The 19,474-nt window shown below is 42.0% G+C and overlaps 1 protein-coding gene across 1 annotated transcript in view; it reads left to right on the forward strand.

The window, feature by feature from the left end:
- The first annotated feature begins 3,691 nt into the window (after window positions 1-3,691).
- Window positions 3,692-19,474, forward strand: part of prr7 (proline rich 7 (synaptic)) — a 32,918-nt gene continuing 17,135 nt past the window's right edge. The window contains exons 1-2 of the mRNA XM_085421343.1: window positions 3,692-3,842; window positions 5,689-6,065. The gene's annotated coding sequence lies outside the window, so the exon portion shown is untranslated. The remainder of the gene's footprint in view (window positions 3,843-5,688; window positions 6,066-19,474) is intronic.

Raw genomic sequence — 19,474 nt, forward strand, 5'->3', positions numbered from 1 at the left:
AAAATTACAGAAGAAGTCCTAAACTGTCCTTTTATTATACAGGAGAAAGTTTTTGTTAATTCCCCAAAAAATCTACACAAATACTATTGTAGTTAGTAAAAAACAAATATGTAATTGTTTATTTATTACTCCGGTATACTATGAGGGAGGTCGCCGTCAGTAGGACAAAATGTCTTGCAATCTTGCAAATGTGTAGAAGAGCAGAACAGTCATGAAGTTTAAGAAGAAGGCGACTTCACTTCTTCCGTTCTAAAATGTTTTAGAGCTGTTGAAGCCTCTTGGCTGAGAGGTGAACCGTCTTCAACAAAACTGAAGTCCAGTCGCTTTCTTTTAAAGCTCCTAAGACTGCGTGACCTGGATGAGCCTACACAAACATGTGGAGATGTTTTACCTTTGTAAACGTGAGTTACAGCTAAAGGGGAGAGACCGAAACATGGAAGTGTCTAAACAAGCGGCGTTAAAAGTGTTGAGGGTCCAAGAACAGCGCCCTGTGGAACACCATGTTTTAAGCAGTATAGTCAGCAAATAACCACATGGAAGTGAAGTACGTAAAAAACTGCAGTTCCTTTAATATCCACTAGAGGCTGGCTTCAGAAGTGACTGAGTCTCTGTGAAAATGTCCAACTTTAAAGCATTAATACGTTCTTACAGCAACACTTTTTAACTACTGAGTGAGGTGAACTTTTTCATGACTCGCCTGGATACCTGAGCACGGCTGCTTGGACTGACTGCTGCGCCAACCCAAGCAGGTGTAGCATCTGCTAGGCCTTTTGTGCTATTGGAGCATTTTTAATTGGCTATCTGACCAATAACACAGCCTGCTGTTTGGTAAAGACCATCACTGCTTGGTGATTAAAACTCCAGTATGTTCTCTGAGTTTCAGAAAGAAGAGGCCGCTACAGATCAGCTGCCAAACATGTAGCTGACGTGCCATATAGTTGAAAATACCTCATAAACAGACAGGTCTGAGCTTAACTCTAAACAGGTCACTGGTTTCTTGGTGGATATTAACAGGTTTCTATGACAGCCTTTTTTAGTTCCTTTGTGTCTCAGAGTGTGGCCTCCAGGCTCTTTGCCCACTGGAGCGACAGGTCGTTGAACTACATGCCATCAGGCCTCGGTTCGGTTTAGAAACAGAAAAAATGACAACAATAGCAATAAAAAAACCTCCTACTACTCCGAGTGCTGATGGCAGGAAACAAAAGCAAACTGAAATGTGCTGGAAAACGCACTCCTACGCACACGCAGACTGTCTTACAGATACGTGTGTTTGTAAGAAAACAGTGAAACAAAGCACGCTGATCGTCTCCTGCTAACAGCAGCTGGAAAAGACGCGCGACACCTCTGCAAAGACTTTAACTGGATCAGAAATGCTCTGTTCCCAGAAAAGACTGAGGATTTCTGCTATGAGAGGGTCAGTGTGTGTGTGTGTGTGTGTGTGTGTGTGTGTGTGTGTGTGTGTGTGTGTGTGTGTGTGAGAGAGAGATGAACAGCTTGATCTTTATGACGAAGGAAGCGATGAAGACAACAGGCTCAGTGTTCATCTGAAAAGCCTCTTGAAGGGACCAGCTGGAGGAAAGTTACTCATCAAAGGCTGTGTTTTTATCTGTGTGTGTGTGTGTGTGTGTGTGTGTGTGTGTGTGTGTGTGTGTGTGTGTGTCACGCCTGCAGATTGGTGCTGATTGTAGGACTCTTGATTCTGATTGGATGATTTGTACTTTTATGAACCAATCAGCTGCTATGTGTTTCAGCTCCACTTTGACAGGAAGTAATAGAAAGAAATGAAGCAACAAGCAAGTCTAAAATAATCGACTAATCAGTGACACGGTTGATTAAATGCTAACAAGATGGTTTCAAATTTGCAAGATATTGTGCTGAAACCTCACATTAAAATTTTTAAGTAACACTATTGTTGTTTATCACCTTTGACCTGCTTATGGAAATGAGTGCAACCAGCAAAGGAGCAGTCACTGAATCCAGTCTCAGAGCAGATGATTCCCTCTTTTCCTGGTTTCCTAGAGAGTCTAAACTCATCCAGGAGTTCAGGGAAAACACAACAGACGGAGCCATCGAGCGATGTTTCAACTAATACATCCACAAAGAACGAAGGACTGGAAACATACGGGGACAAAACAATCAGGGATATAAAACTCCAGCCGCAGGACCATGACAATCATCAACGCTGCAGAAGTGAGACTAGACAAAAAAATACATGGTAAAGGCAGGACATCTAAACAGGAGCAAAAACCGATATGAGGGGCCGTTTGGGCTGCACAAAGCCTCAAATATCTGAGCACGTGGAAGCAGGAACGTAGGAGCTGTGCATTTCTTCTGGTGTTTACACGTTTCAAAGATCAATCACCAGGACCTCAAAGACGCTTCTTTTTCCTTTCTTCTGCAACAGAAGGTCTGTGATGGGTTTGAAGGTTTCTTGAAAGTCACTGCCTTTAACTTGTTGTGCAACTCTCCTCATCTTTAATCCACCTCCATCCTTACCTTCGCACATAAAGGACTTCTCAGCACCTCCTTTGGAAAGTCTACGTGAGGAAACTTTACTCACTGCAACCCAAAATAAAAAGAAGCTAAACTCAAATCATTAAGAGGAAAACCAGACGTAAGCAGGCTTTTTTATTGCCTATAACCCAGAAATCAGTCTCTGTACAGAATACTGAAAGGTCACAACACCTGAAATGTATCTGCAGGGGAGAGGAGGTTTGATGAAGGACGTGTAGTCAGGAAGCACAGGTGGAGGGAAACGATGGAGGGAGGACGAATCTTTAATTTGATTCAATTTGACTGCAGTGGGCCCGATAAGACCTCTGCTCACATCTGTGGTGGGAAGCAGTGGAGATTCTAGAGTCTTCAGGGACCCTGGGCAAGGGGGCCCCTCCCTGCAGTGGATGCTGGGTGCACATCTAGTAGGATCAATTAAAAGTGGAAGTTTGAACTGATCATGTGGAGAGGGGGCCCCTTACCCTTCACGTTGCTGCTGGTGCCAGAAAGTAATGATTCTGACAAAATGTAATAAAGGAATGTTCAAGACACTTTCTGATAACATAAAATTAAAAAATGTTGTAGAGTTGAAATTGTATCGTAATAGTTCCAATCTAGAGAATTAAACGGACGTCCCTGGAGTCTAGCACGTAATAAAATACACACCGCACATAATTTACATAATTTACACCAACACACCTCCTTTATTCATAACAGATCTCCAAAGCGATTTGTTTCTCCTCCTGGGATCAGCCCTGCCTTTCATCTCTGGTGGGGACGAAATTTATAACAGAGGAAAAAGAAAGGCATGAAATTTCACTAAAATCCAACAAAGGCAGCAATGTAGCGAGACTGAAAAGACTGCTATGAATAATTATTTGGGCCTCTTGGTGCAGCAGTTGGGTATATCCCCTCTCTGACATCACATAGGTGCAATGATAGAAAACAAACTGTGTAAAGCTGGGTATTTAGAGCAGTGTAAGGCCTGGCCTTTAGCTCACAGGGATTACTTGTGCACAAACTAACCTCGGTATTAGAAACTTTGCCCATATTTAACATGAACAGCCACCACTGGAACAGGAGATGCATGACAGGAAATAAGGAAAGCTCGTTGTTCAGCAGGAAAACTAGCACAAAACACTTTCTCAGAAGCTGGAAATTTTTAACTAGAGATGCAGCATGCTATATGTGATTTGAATCTAGTGTAATGAAGAAGTTTGAAAGTCAAATGAGCTGCAGGTAGTCTGAGCTCAGCCCCTGAAATCTGACCACTGATGCAGAGCCTTCAGCCATTATGTTAGCTGGAGCCTTTTATATATGGACTCGGACGGCACACTGATGCCTTACAGGTAAGTTTACCACTAATGACAGTGTAAATATTTAATGTTCAGGAGGTGCAGGTGTGTTAAACAGTCACCTGATACGAACTCACTGGTTTGTAGCATCGTGTTAAATATTAAAAGCAGGAAACCACAACTGAGTTAATGTAAGTTACTGCTCAGCTCACAGGAGACTGCTTTGAAAATGCAAGCCTCAGAAACACTGGGGACTACATTTCCCATAACACGTTACTTTGAAACAGCCTTGTTTGTAGTAAATCAGACTTTATGCTACCTTGATGTAATGACAAAGCTTATCAGGTACTCCTTGTGTAGCTGAGTTACAGCTAGCTGGCTAACTGTCTCCGTGTTCACTGTTGCTACAGAAGTTATGTTAGCCATACAACTGTACTTACATGACTTACTGATGGCTAAAATAAAAACTGTTTGATTATCCATCAGTTTGACATTATAAATAAATGTTGGATCATGTTATCTGGTGAGTTATTTTTTGGCAAGCTAGCCAGTTAACATTTCACTTAGGTATGAGTTTGCTAGCAATAATATTAGCAAGGAAGCTATGGTTAGCTTGCTAGTTATACGCTGCAGAGAGGGTTAGTTTGTCATGTAACCTTTCAAATTAGATCATTAGCTAAGTTAGCATCAGCCCCTAATAGTTAGGACGGATTAGCTGACCTTATTACCTCTTGCTAAGTGACGTAGCTAACAAATGAGAAAGGGCAATGGCGTTAGCTACTACTGGCTAGAATAAACAAGATGAAATGGCTGGCAATGCACAGGTAGGACACCTGACGTCTTATTTTAATTCATCTTTTATTCAAAGCCTGTGGTTCATCATGCACTGTGTGCTAGAGCCTCGGCATAGGATTTTTCAGACTAATACCGATATTTGGTGATTTAGCTATCCGATATATCAGCCGATATTTTTTCTTTCATACACATGAAACATGAACAGATTTCCTTAACATTTGTTATGTGCCGTTATTTACGACTTCTCGCTCAGATAACATGATAGTGCAGTTTAAAAGAAATTTAGTTTCAATGTCAAAATAAGTTGTAGATCACGCTCAGCCTGACTCAATTCAGTTTAAATTTAGTTTTACTAATATGTGGGGATAGGTTAATTAAAAAATGTAAATTGCCCATAGGTGTGAATGCGGGACTGAATGTGAGTGCGAATGGTTGTCTGTCTCTGTGTGTTGGCCCTGCCACAGACTGGCGACCTGTCCAGGGTGTACCCCGCCTCTCACCCTATGACAGCTGGGTTAGGCTCCAGCACCCCGCGACCCTGAAAAGGATAAGCAGAAGCGAATGGATGGATGGATGGATGGATGATATAGCAACAGCAACAGCAGTCTCCTCGAGTCGCTGTATAATATTTCTCTCATAAGCCAGCATGAGAGAAATATGCTTTCTTTCTCAGACTCTGCTCAGATCAGCTGGTTTTCATATTTGGGGCAGCAAACACCTGTTATTTGTCCACCTGGTGGACAAACTATGCAACAACAACCCTCGCACTGGTTGAAGGGTGTTTCTCTTTCACATGTTTAGTTTTAATATAGTTATCAGCTATTATATCAGCAGATATATGTTGCATATATCTGCTGATATATCAGTCTGGCTCCGTGGCATGCTGTGAGGAACTTGAACTTATTTTAAGCAGCTTGTGTTTTATTTGCTTCCACTCCTCCAGCTGGATCTCAGGTGCAGTGAGGAAGACTTCCTCAGAAATCCCCACAGCAGTAAAATCCACCCAGTTTAAACTGTCTGACATGGAAACATCTCTCATCGCTTTACGCCTCTCTGCCTTCCTTCCTTCCTTCCTTCCTTTCCTCCTTCTGTCTTCCTTTGCCAGTTCGTGCGTCCTTGGAAAAACCCGGCAGCTTGATTTGTATTCTCATCATTCAGACAGACAGACAGACAGACTGCTGGGCCGAGAGTCACGAAACACTCCTGCTGCTGCTCCGCTGATGGAGAGGAGGGGAGGGACTGAGTGAAGGAGAGACAGAGGAAGAGGGAGGAGCCAGGCTGTCAAGGTGAAAACCTCTTTTTTTTTTATCAGCCTGACGTCCAAAACACGACGCGCAGCGCTGCCGGGAGGAGGCAGAGGAGAGAGGAGCTCCCATCTTTACCGAGGAGAAACTGTGTTTACCTTTTTGGTTTTTAAATTGTGGACTCTAAGTTGAATGGCTCAGTGAGCGGAGCCCGTCGGAACCAGCGCAGGAATTAAAGGTGAGTTTGTTTTTTTCGATAACGTGGAGTTGTTACCTGCGCTGTCACGTTATCCTGGCGTGTCTGTGCGCAGACACTCCCGTGTTTTTGGCATCGGTGCTCCTCGGAGCTGCTCTGCAAAGGTCCCTCCTGCTGCTGGGGAATTAAAGGAGAGACCTTTGGAGAGCAGCAGTGCGTCTGAGCGGTTGCGTAATGTGGAAACCGATCAGCGCGTTTTGGGGACGATTTCACAGACACGACTCCGCTTAACGCAGAGTCACTAAACACAAAACAAACACTTTCCCGCGCACTTTTAGCGCCAGCTGCGCGCTCTGAGCCTCTTTAGCGACACATGGTTGCACCTGACGCACAGGTAGCTCTGAGTGTGGACTGCTTCGGATCAGCCGCAGCTCCACCTAACACGGCCTCGATGTCAGGGGTGACAGCTGGAACACATCTGGCCCACTGAACACTTTGGAGTGCGCAAAGTGAGTCATAAACGCCAAAAGTGGCCAAGAAGAAGCAGGTGCAGTTACTTACTGACACCTACACCTGCTGCCGTAAAACGTGTCCTCTGTTTGAGAGGAAGGTCCAATTTAGGGGCCCTAGAGGTCACGTGGGTGCAGGGATTTATAAGCAGATGAATAAACGATTGTGAAGATTTATTTGGCCAAACTTCAGGTGTGTTGTGACACCTGGGCTACATCCACAGAGCCCTTCCTGGTGCTGTAGCTGTGCTATAAATGACCCAGACTGACGTCAGATGTGTCCATTATCGGGGAATAAATTCCAGTGCAGAGAGCTGAAAGTGAAGCTTGAGCAGCGACTGATGGACGAACACTTGAATGAAGAAGAAGAATTAGATTTGTAAGTTGGTATGCATTTAGTTTCCCTCAGTTTATTGAGAAACAATAAAGCGTTGATCACAGGGCAGGAACCTTTCAGCAGCTGAGTGGACTCAGTGCTGATATTTACTGACCAGCTTTGTTGTAGTAGGACTGTCATGATAGACATGATATTATTACTGCACTGTTTAAATGACTTTTACTGACATTTCTCTTGGTCTCAACACCACAGACTGTATATAAATTTGGACTTTGCCACAGTTGTTGTGTTTATAACCAGAGGTAACAGGTGTGACTGAGACACCAGCTCTGCTCGCTCACAGTTTGAGGGGAGCAACGATCAGAAACAAACTCTGCTTTATTATTGGCTTTACTCTGAAGTTTAATTCAGTTCAGTTGAATTCATGTAGTGACAGATCAAATGAACAGTCAGTATCAGAGAGAAAACAATCAGGTGGTCCACTCTGAGGAAGCACTTGGAGACTCTGGGGAGGAAGAAGTCTTTTTTAACAGGAAGAGGACAATAATAGAAGCAGGATCAGGGAGAGGCACCCATCGGGGGTGGAGTCAGGGAGACAGAAAAAAAACACAAACTAAACAACCAGCACCCTGAGCCAATAGCAGCAGGGCTCCGGGTCACCTGATCCAGCCCGACCTAAAAGGAAAGCTTCAATCGTAGTGTGAACAGTAACGAGGGTGTCTCTGTCTGCTGAACCCAGACTGGGAGCTGCTTCCACACAGTGACCTGAAGCTGAAGGCTCTGCCTCCCATTCTACTTTTAGCAACCCCAGAAATCCAAAATAAACCAGAGAAAGCAGTGATCTGTTAGGGGGATAAGCTACTGTGAGGTCTTTAAGACAGACACGGGCTGCTTGTCCCAGACTTGTCAGGAGAAGGATTTAGAATTAAATTCAGGATTTAATTAAAGAGAAGCTAGTTAGGCCCCATCAGTACTCTGCTGCAGCATTTTGGATCAACTTGAGGCTTTTCAGGGAGCAGCCTGATAATTCTTTACAACAGCTCAGCCTAGAGGTATAAATGTTTGGACTCATTTTTACTCTGGATGTTTCTAAATTTGATGGTATTGAGATGAATTTGTTTGCATTATTGTAAGAGGCAACTTCTCATTTCTGGACTTGATTGCATTCACTGACTGCACAGAGTCATTCCTCCCAACAAGCTTCCTCTCTAACACGATAAAGTCTCGACCTTGTGTTGTTGTCCTTCTGCTGCCTCTGGATAAAATGAGCCGAATGGAAACTTGCACCTTTACTAATGTGTTTCACGTCGTTTTGAGCCAGGCCTTTTGAAGTACAAATGCATCGAGCTGACACTCATCGGTATGTGCAGTTTGCTTCATTATGGACACAAAACCGGTGAGACGGGATCAAAGCAGAGCTGAGGGGCTTCAAATCGGCGCTCATTTAAATCGGTTTCAACGTGCAGCTCCTCTGCACAACAAACAGCAAGAAGGCGTCGAACAGAATACGGCAGAGACCTTCTTATCCGACCGAGGAGCTCAGGAACCTGCTGCTGAGGCCGAGACGAGGGCAACATTAGGCCTGATTGGACACACCTGTGGAGCTGCAGAGACGTAAAGTACCCCATCGCCGTGTTTAGTATGTGACGTCGGATTGTTTTGTATTCAGTGAGCATGTGAAGCATCTGCAGGTGAAGCTGCTCTGCAGCCTCAGTCGTGACTCAGACCTTTATCCTCAGGCTGGTCCTTAGAAGTGACTCAGCTGGTTTATGGCCCCAAAAAACCAAAAACAGGCCTTTTTTGTTTCAGTGGACTTACTCTGCTCACACCTCAGTGCTTTTATTCTTGGGCTCTCCTAGAATAGCTTATTATGGTTGAAAGCTTAAAATAATCATCCCTCTGTCTGAAGCAAGCTGTTTTAGCTCCTCCCCCTTAAATACAACTTACTCGTAATTCGCTGTTCTTCATAAACAGAATGTTTTAAAAGGGGGTGGGGCTTCTGTACCTAAAGTGATCTTAGGGAAAGCCCCACTCTATGACATCATGCAGATCGAAGAGCAGGTCAGTGAGCAGTCTGTGCTTTTGGCTCGCAGGGATTACTTTATTTGAAATCAACAGTTTCTGTATGACAGGAAATAAGGAAAAGCAGATAAGTGCCCTTTAACCCTGCTGAGATATTCAGATTTGATAGTGGTGATCTGTAGGGCATGAAACGGCAATAAACAGCTCTGTTTACTTGCTTACACAAATTGTAGGACAAATTTTAGGTAAAAAAAAAAAGTCAGAAAATGTCTCTAAAACAGGCATGAAGCAGAAAATGTTCACCTCATAGTCACGATTTCATTTGTCCTTTCAGCCACATTCTCTCAGTGACCTTTGAGAAATGAGAGTGCTGCAGACCTTTAAAGGACACCAGCAGGAAAAACCGCTCGTTTCCAGGAAAAAGGTCTTAAGATTTTATCCGACACCCTCAGCATGTGGATCCGGTGATCATGAGGGACTTTTGAGTGAAAAGTGACGACAGATGTGTTGCTTTGAGAGGAGACGGCGTGACCCGCTGAAGCAGAAACACTGAATCCTGACAGAGATCAACCCGAGCTGGAAATCTTAAAGCTGGAAATACATGCTGGGAGGAATTTTCCATCTTAACAGGATACCTGAAGGTTTTTTTTTCTTCTATTTGTAATCGCACATGATCATTTTCATTTCTAAAACTAGACCAGATATGATTTTGCCAAATTTAGATGTTGCTTTTAGAGCATTGTCACGAACTGGGCCGTACGGTCATGACAAAGAAAACCCCAGACATGGTTAGGAATGTATCCCAAGCTGCTTTATTCTTTTAAAGCAAGTGAAACAGAAAAGAAACCCTACTGTCAAAAACAAACAGTGATGTGTGTAATCAGTACCATCAGTAGTGTGTGTGAAACATGTAATAGTGTCAAAAGCAAAAACCTAACGCAGCCAGAGTCCAACCTAAAGGCTTTTTATATAGAGTCCCGGCTCACTGGCCCAGATGTTGCCAGTGTCACTGATTGTAAACGGGAACTCCGCCTCTCCAACGCCTGCAAACAAGACACACGTGAGCCAAAAGGAAGGCAGGGTGCAGTGGGTCGTCACAGCGTAGAAATGAACTTGTGAATGTTTCAGAGTCTTTCTGTGTTCATGTGTTGAATGCCTTCATGCATTTTATGACTCGAGGAATTAAGAGTTGCTTGCAACATACATTAGTGACAAGCAATAGCCAGATGTGCTGGTGACCTGTTTCTTCACATTGTTGGACTTTGGTCAGATTCAAAACCACACCAAATGTGGCAGATCTTTACTTTTGTCCTTGCTCCAGCTCTCCAACATGATTTTCACCTGGATAGGTTTTGTGCAGTTTTGGAAAATAGATGATGACAGGATACTTGCAGCCTTAGTTTTTCTCTTTCCGATTTTAAAAAATTGCTCAATGAGTTTGGTAATTTAAAGTCTGACCTGTTGGTGGCAGTGTTGTCTCACTGTTAAGATTTCCAAGGATTTTTCCTGTCTCTCTCCCTTCAGACCCATCCGGTTGCAGCAGATGGCTGCCCATCCCAGAGACTGGTTTTGCCAGAGGTTTCTTCCTGTTAACAGGGAGTTTTTCTTTCCCACTGTCACCAAGGGTTTGCTCACAGGGGACTGTCTAAATGTTCAGGTTGTTTCTGTGTAATTGAAAGGTCTTTACTTTACAATATAAAGCACTTTGAGGTGACTGTTGTGCTATATAAATGGTGAAAGATTGAATTAAAGACAGGCACAGTGATGCAGAAAGGTGTGCTTGCAGAGTGAAGTGATGATGGCAGCATTTGCAGATGCAGATCAGGATTGTTTTGTGTTGTTCATGTTGGGGGATGTGGTTTAAAATCTTTCCAGCTATGAAGTAGCTAAAGTGGTTTAAACTGATGTGGGATGCTCACATGCCTCAGCTGCAGTTTTCCAGGAAAGGTTTCCAGCTCCAGAAGCTAGAAAAACTCCTGGAAAGCCTTCAGCTGCTGAAATTGCCAACAAGAGCTTTTTTGGCTTTGACTATTCTCAAACAGACTGCTTGTAGTACAATTATGAGTTTGCACTTTTAAACCCTTATTGAAGTTTACATAGCTGGTTTTGATAGACGGCTAAGAATTTAGAGCAGCTTGTGACCTCTGAGGAAGTGCAAACCTTTAGTTACAGCATCCGTAGGTATTTCATAACTGTTTTTCATTAGTGTTTTGTCAGGGTAGGCAGTGAAATCTAAAAAAAGAGATATCAATTGAAACATACCTAATGCGATCTGCCTCTTTTTATCTCAAGCTGTAAAGCTTCTCTAATGCCCGTTTGAATATATTATTATACGACTGCCACAGTTTGCTATTGTCTCTGGAAGCAGAATTAATGGCGCTTGATTGCTGGGCCACTGATACCCGTATGAGGTAGGCATTCTCCAGGGAGTGTCCGTCTCCTTTTAACAATTGCTAGAGTTTGTCAATGTGAGAAGCTCGCAGCTGGTTGTTTGGACATGCACATTATGGATAAACCTGTGGTCTTTATGGGACATTAGCATGTTAGACAAGCTGCTGCTGGCTCTGAGCTCTGTCATCAAGTGTGCTTGGTGTACAAACAGAGCTAGTATTAGTGTCATTGTTCTGTTTTCTTACTCCCCAATTCAAGTGTATCATCCTACAGTGGCTAATGAAGGACAATCAACTATGGCCGCAGTTTATCTGTAGTGAATGTAGGCTGTTAGTCCACTGTTTACATCAGCCAGGTGTCAACTCCTGTTTGTTTTAGAGAAGGCTATCAAACTTCATGAAAGTCTGATACGAGTCGATGAGTCAGTGACACTCATGCCTGTTCACTGCTACTAGCCTCTGTTAGCTGCTGTTAGCTGCTGTTAGCCTCTGTTAGCTGCTGTTAGCTGCTGTTAGCCTCTGTTAGCTGCTGTTAGTCTCTGTTAGCCTCTGTTAGATGCTGTTAGCCTCTGTTAGCTGCTGTTAGTCTCTGTTAGCCTCTGTTAGATGCTGTTAGCCTCTGTTAGCTGCTGTTAGTCTCTGTTAGCCTCTGTTAGCCTCTATTAGCTGCTGTTAGTATTAGTGCATTTTGTTTGACGTGGATCTAACATTGTTGTAGGTGGTGAATAAACTCTGATACAATGAGAGAATATAATCAATGTGTTTATCAGAGGGAAAGTGTGATTACTAAGACATGTGACTTTATGCCATGTGCCATTAGCTGATATAATGAATTAATAAATCTGCCCAAGGTCTTACACACAAATTGAGATTACTTTGTAAAATTATTTTATTTATGAGAAATAATAAATGTATCATTTTAAAAAATGTGGTTAAAACCACTGATATTTTTTTTTGTTACTGTTATTCCTAAAATGTTTAATTTTCATGATATGACTTAAAGTTAGAGCTGGGGCTGATATACTGGCCAATAACAGCATCAGCATTTATAAGAGCTGTTTAATGGAAATGTAAAAAGTGCAGATATGAGCATCACCCTTCCACCATAGTTAGTGTTGATATTGTGTAGTTTATTAACTAGCAGCGCACTCTCCCACTTCCCTGTTAATATCGTATGTTTTGGAGCTAAAAGAGTAACTGACCTGAGCAGTCGGGCAAAGCGTAAACGAGAAATCCACAACTGGTTGAACCAATAAACTACTCAGAAATAACTACAAATAACAAGTGTTTTTATTTTCATGCGTCTGAGGAAAAAAAACAGACAATATAGTGAATATCTAAATCACCAAATATCGATATCAGTGTTTTAAATCAGATATCCATCAGGCTCTACTTAAATTGCACCACAGAAAGGCCGCGCATGTGCGGTTACCAAACCTCGACCGTGATGGAAAATGAAATATCTAATGACCTGCTTTCTTTTCCCTCGCTCTGTGAAGCACTTTGATTTGCTCGGCTTTGACGGTGCGCTCAAGTTGTCTCGTCGAGGTTGTAACAGCTTTGCAGATAAAAGCACAATTAGAACGTATTATCTGGAAACATCTCTTTAAAGAGGTGCTTTTACTACTGCCTCTCAGCTCCCGGAGATCAGCCTCATCTCAGATTGTGGTTCGAGTGAGAGCCATTAAAAGACAAAAGGAAGAGCAAATAAAAATAGAGCGAGTGTTATGTGTATTGTTGTAGGTGTAGAGGTGGAGGTCCAAGTGTGTATCGCTTCCCTTTGATGACTGTGTCGGACAGGCAGGAAGCGTGGGGAGTAAACAAAGCCTTCCTACCATATCAGCGCTCACAGCAGATTGAAATATCAGTGGCTGTGCGACCTCACCGAGCCCTCAGCTGATGAATCACCACTACTGAACAGTATTAAATTGCAACAGACACAAGGGTGTGACTCCCAAAGGTGCTGTAGGATGGAGGGAAAATACACGGCTTAAATGAAACGGTAATCTAGCACAAGTGTCCGATTCAGAGAAGAAAACACAGCCCTCAACCTTTAGCTCATTTAGATTTTTTTTCATGCAGCATGACAAAGTCAGAAATGTTTTATAATTGTAGGGAATGTTTTTCACTTTAGCTAGACTCATGAGGTAATCCCGACTGCTGAGTGTATTTCAAAGTGAGAGGAATTCACACAGGAGTCGTTCTGACTGGAGAGAAAGAAGAAGTCCCTGAGAATCGCTTTATGACTGCATAATTCTTTTCTGTTGTCTTTCTCAAGTACAACAACCACAAAAACACAACAATAAAACACGTTGAGCGACATAAGACATAATAAACATTTACAGTTGTTTAAAAAAAGAAAGAAAAACAATCTGCAGGTCCTTGAATGTCCACACAAAAGTGAGTCAGGCCCCCTGGACTCTCCCAGAAAGTTGATTCTGGTCATTTGAGCAAACACTTATAGTTGATCAGGGAGGAAATGAGAAATGACAGGCTGGCTTTCTTAGATTGTGACATTTCCATCAGTAATGTGTAAACCAGCATAAATGGAACATATTTAAGGTTTGACTCGCTTCCTCCAGTGCAACACAAATTGGGTGTTATCAGGATGCTACAACAGAGACACAGGGGAGCAGATCATCATATCAAAAAGACCCAGAGTAAATGTAGTTATCTCAGCCGGACATTTGTCAAAGCTGGGAAGGCGCCTAAAGAAAGCTCCAGGCGATCCCGGAGAGACGGGCAAACTGCTGCCTAAGCGAAAACCTCTCCTGATCCCTCTGTCAGGAGTATCAAACAGCTGACATGCATTTTTTTCACAACATTACATCAATCCCCCCACCCCGAGCTAAATATTGGTCTGCCCAAAGGTAGATGGCACAACATAGGAAAACCACCTTGTCAGGCCAGGACTCTGCAGTCTGTTTACACCTGCAGGCCAGCATGCACTGTATTAAAGATAAGGATGTAGACGTGCTGAACGGGGAGGAACGCTGGTTTGGGGGTGAGTCAAGGAGGCCAGTTACATGAAAAGAGAAAGACCATCACTGAACTGAGCAGGGAGCCTCACCATCTTACAATGATGTGATTGCAGCCACTCCCCAACTCTCTGTGAATGCTACTCGTGGCCGCTGATCAATACTCACGGTCCATTGTTAGTCAGTGCTGCTGGTATATATTGTTTATAAGGTTGGGGAAAGCTGCAGTCAGCTGAGCTTAAACGTTACCCCTGCTGTAAATGCAACGACCTGAATGATTGAGCGTGCATCCAGACATAAATGCTCAAATTTACTTTAACTTCTAACTACATGATGTCAAGAGTAAAACTACAACATTTCATAATATAATGGAAAGAATGTAAGTTACAGACTTATCCCAGAAATTTGAAATTAACTGTAGAAAATTGAAATGTATCCTGTTGTTAATGACTGCAGTGCACACGTGGAGACAACAGTTTACAGATGGCATCGATTTCTTTCTTTTAAAAACATAAAGAAGTAACTTGCTCCTAAATTGCTGCCAAGTCTGTTTCACACAGTTGTAGCTGCTAGAACACAGATTAGCGAGGTGTTACCTGAGAGTCAAAGTTAAATGCACTTTGATCTCGCAACAAACAACGTGGACAAAGTGATTTCTCCTTTATTAGGCTATGGGGCAGTTTTAATGCTTTAAGGCGCAGCTGTTATGTTAAAAATAAAGAGCAGCACAGGATGGTAGATGGAGTGGTTCCTGTGTGGTGCTTTCTACTCAATTTGACCATTACTAGAAGTCTTTAAATTGGTAGACAGTTGGCCGAGTGAAAGCTGCCCTGATCTTGTGATCAAATCACCAGACAAACAACTTTCTACAGTTTTTGAATTTACTGGTATATTTTCCATTCTTTACACGCCACTCTCACCATTCCTCTGATAATGTAACTGATTGGAGTAGTTGATCAACTTTGTGTTGAAGTAGAGTGAAATGGGAGCTGATAACCACAGTCATGACGTCCCTTATATTTAACTGGGGTTTTAGGTTTTATTGAGCCAGCTAAAGCAATGAAGGCCTGGATTTGTTGAACTTCACTGACACTATAAGCCTATAAACTCTTCTTTTAAAAAAACATTCCCAAAATGTTGCATGGTAATAATTTGAAAAGATTCTCAATGCAAGGTTTTGGAAACAATTTCAGATGTCTCATGCCCTTTTAAACCCTCTAATGTCTAAATTATTGGTGGTAACTCTAACTCTGAATGTTGGATAAAGATCAAATGGACCATTTTGGAAAAATCTACAAAGATAACTAAAAAACAAAACCACATTCTGATTGCATAGAGTCGTCAGAACTCCACTTTACAGGGATATTATTATAAATGAGAAGATCCTTCAAGAACTTTTTGATTCTTGAGCATCAGCTAACCCTGAAAATATCCAAGAAAACACTTTAAAACAAATATTCAATGACAATCGAACAAAGGTAACAAAAAGACGTATCAGGTCCTTCTTCTAGAATTAGAAACAGGAATCCGGTTGTTCAGTGATGACGCGACGAATCCTACTTCTGGGTCTAAAGTAGTCTGCGTTTAATATGGCTTTTGTGTTGTTAACATGTTTAATGTTTTGTATTTTCTTCTATTTAATCTCAAAAAGCTCCTAAAACAGTCAGTGATCACTGCTGACCTCCCTCGGCTTTTATTACCGCTAACCATTTATTTAAGCTCAGTTTTTAAAACCTAGGATGTAACTACAGCCCAGCCCATGCAGCAGTATATGAATGACTAACCTCGTATTGTGGATGGATTATCTCAGTTGTTCTCTGGCTGAAGTTTGGTCCTTTTACAGCATCCTGCCATGCGATTACATTTGTTCCTGACCACCGAGAACACTCACGTTAACTTTTATCGAGTGGGGAAAAAAGTTAGCTTGTTTATATTATGCTAACATAGCTGTGTCGCTAGCGGTCACGTAGCACATCATTATATACCAGCTAGCCCAACTTCAGTAACCCTACAAACGTCACTGCTGTTTAGTTTTCTGTCTTCATTTATGTTGGAAGTGATAACAGAGCTGTACGTTTTAATTTGTTTCCAAAACCCCGCAGTCAGGACATGCTATATTGTATTTAGATAGAAGCTAGCGAGCTAACTTCCTGCTAACTTCTAACTCCGTTAAATGTCATAAATTCCGTTTTCATGGATGCCTGGATGTTAAACTCAATTGTTACACCTGGTAGAGCAGAACGCTGATCATTTTATTAAAGATGAAAGACTTTAGACAGTTTTTCAACTCTCAGTAATGCCACAGTGATCGTTTGATATATGGACCTGCAGCGGAGTTTAGACCCAGACACGGCTAGTGACGTCAGACTGAACAACCGGATTGGGAAGAGGTGGAGTAAGATGGGATGACAAGTACAAAAGAGAGAACTTGATTACTCGGAGACACAGAAACACGAGATGCAGAAAGAAAAGCCATTACCGATCTAAAACAGGAAGTGGGCAAAAGGAAGAAGATGCAACACGGATGTAGACAGAAGGGGACAAAGAAAGCAACAGAGATGACACTGAGCGTATATCGGGAAAAAACCCCCCACAAGAAACCAAAAAGTTGGTAAAAATCAAAACTTAGCAAATCCTCCACAAGAAGCGGGGACCATGAACCAGGAAGGGGAATAAAAAGGCAGTCTTAAAAAAGCACCAGTTACCAAAATAGCCGTGAACGACTTCATCCTACCCTCATTTCATAAAGACCCTTCGCCTTTTTGATGTAACACTACTGAAAAAATGTTTCCTTAACACAGTAAAACGTTTTACATTCCTACCATCTTGCCGTACTCTCCTAGCACCATCACACTTTTCAGTATAAATTTGTGTGTCAGCATGATTCTTGAGACAAAAGTTGTGCAGAGTCAGATCTCTCCAGATGGAGGTCTGCGTCTAACGTCTGTCTGTCTGTTCGGGGTCGTTGACATGAAGCCCTGCAGGATCTTCTGTTCGCCAAGTGTGAAGTCTGAAGGAACAACATGTCCAAAGGAGTGTCTGCATCATTGTTGGGAACGACATGTTTACTTGTTCCTGTCATCGCAGTGGGGGGAAAATCATGAATTCAGTTTGCAACCTTTCAGCAGCTGCAGGAATGAGCGTGGGATCGATGTGCTGGAGCTTTCACAGAAAAAATAAAGTTTTTAATGTGAGCTATAACAGATCATAAACTGTTAAAATTATAGTTTCTAAAAAAACAAATCGTGTACTGAGAGAAGTTCATCCACAGAAACCCCAATCACTCAGTTACAGTAATGCGTTTATATGTTTATATAAAAAGGTTTAAACTCGTTATTTTTAAGTTATATTTCCATGTCAAATGCCTCCCATCGACCATCAAAGACAATCCTGGAAAAACCTAGAGGGAAGACTTTCAGGTCCCTACAGTCCTACTTTATTGGCCATTTTAACACTGAATTATCTACAAATCTGCTTTTAGGTCCTTTGGATGTTTTAGGGTATATTTCTGGTACTGTGGCTCTGTGCGTATAGACTCAGGTGTGGAGCTCAGTTTAGGAAATTCAAGCATCCATGTTAAAGTATCTGGAAGATTGATCTCTGGCAGCAGATTTGGAGGCCTGTAGAAACAGTTTTTTACACACAGCTTCTCATACAGGGCAGGTAATGGGTCTGTGAAAGAAACCAACCAGGTGAGGGTGTCACAGCTGTTAACGCTAAAGAATATATCACATTTTGTGATATATTCTTTGTGATATATATACTCAGTGTTATTCCCTAGATATGACACCGTGTTAGTGATGTGCGAATCATGAACGAATCGTTCAATACTCAAGAATCACTTTACGGACTCGTGAATCATGATTCACAAGCCCAACTGACTCACTGACTCATCCCTGTTGCTGTTAGCAAGCTAATTTCATTAGTAGAAATATATCTAACTTAAAATTAAAATTGTGTGGAAAAAAACAACAGCCAGTTTCTTAACAAAACATTTCTGCTCTGAACTGGAAGAAAAAACCCTGAGTAGAAGCTCACATCAAGACTATCCGGTCGTTAAGTGATTATGTGACAAATCCTACTTCCGGGTCTAAAGTAGTCTGCGTTTAATATGGCTTTTGTGTTGTTAACATGTTTAATGTTATGTATTTTCTTCTATTTGATCTCAAAAAGCTCCTAAAACAGTCAGTGATCACTGTTGACCTCTCTCGGCTTTTATTACCGGTAATCATTTATTTAAGCTCAGTTTTTAAAACCTTAGGATGTAACTACAGCCCAGCCCATGCAGCAGTATATGAATGACTAACCTCGTATTGTGGATGGATTATCTCAGTTGTTCTCCTGGCTGAAGTTTGGTCCTTTTACAGCATCCTGCTATGCGATTACATTTGTTCCTGACCACCGAGAACACTCACGTTAACTTTTATCGAGTGGAAAAAAAGTTAGCTTGTTTATATTATGCTAACATAGCTGTGTCGCTAGCGGTCACGTAGCACATCATTATATACCAGCTAGCCAAACTTCAGTAACCCTACAAACGTCACTGCTGTTTAGTTTTCTGTCTTCATTTATGCTGGAAGTGATAACAGAGCTGTACATTTTAATTTGTTTCCAAAACCCCGCAGTCAGGACATGCTATATTGTATTTAGATAGAAGCTAGCGAGCTAACTCCCTGCTAACTTCTAACTCCATTAAATGTCATAAATTCTGTTTTCATGGATGCCTGGATGTTAAACTCAATTGTTACACCTGGTAGAGCAGAACGCTGATCATTTTATTAAAGATGAAAGACTTTAGACAGTCTTTCAACTCTCAGTAATGCCATAGTGATCGTTTGATATATGGACCTGCAGCGGAGTTTAGGCCCAGACACGGCTAGTGACGTCAGACTTAACGACCGGATAGCTCCTTGGTTCACAGTAGCATCGCTCAGCTAACATGCTAACAGCATGTAACGGTCCAGCTTCTCTCAGCTAACATGCTGTTAGCATGTTAGCTGAGTTACTCACCCCATCCCTCCTGTTCTGAATCATAGCATAAACGAATCAGTGATATTATATTTGTTATTTATTATAAGATATCACTCCTGGCTCACAGCTTCTTCTTCTTCTTGGTTGGCAACCAATGTTAAGGCGCATTACCGCCCCCTGGCTCACAGCTCAAAGGACATTTAAATATGTATAAAAATATATATTTGACACATTTGAGGAAAAT

The sequence above is a fragment of the Rhamphochromis longiceps genome, linkage group LG10 (assembly GCF_057381845.1).
Source record: "Rhamphochromis longiceps isolate RC_006_pf linkage group LG10, R_longiceps_female_GT1.1, whole genome shotgun sequence".
Lineage (NCBI taxonomy): Eukaryota > Metazoa > Chordata > Actinopteri > Cichliformes > Cichlidae > Rhamphochromis > Rhamphochromis longiceps.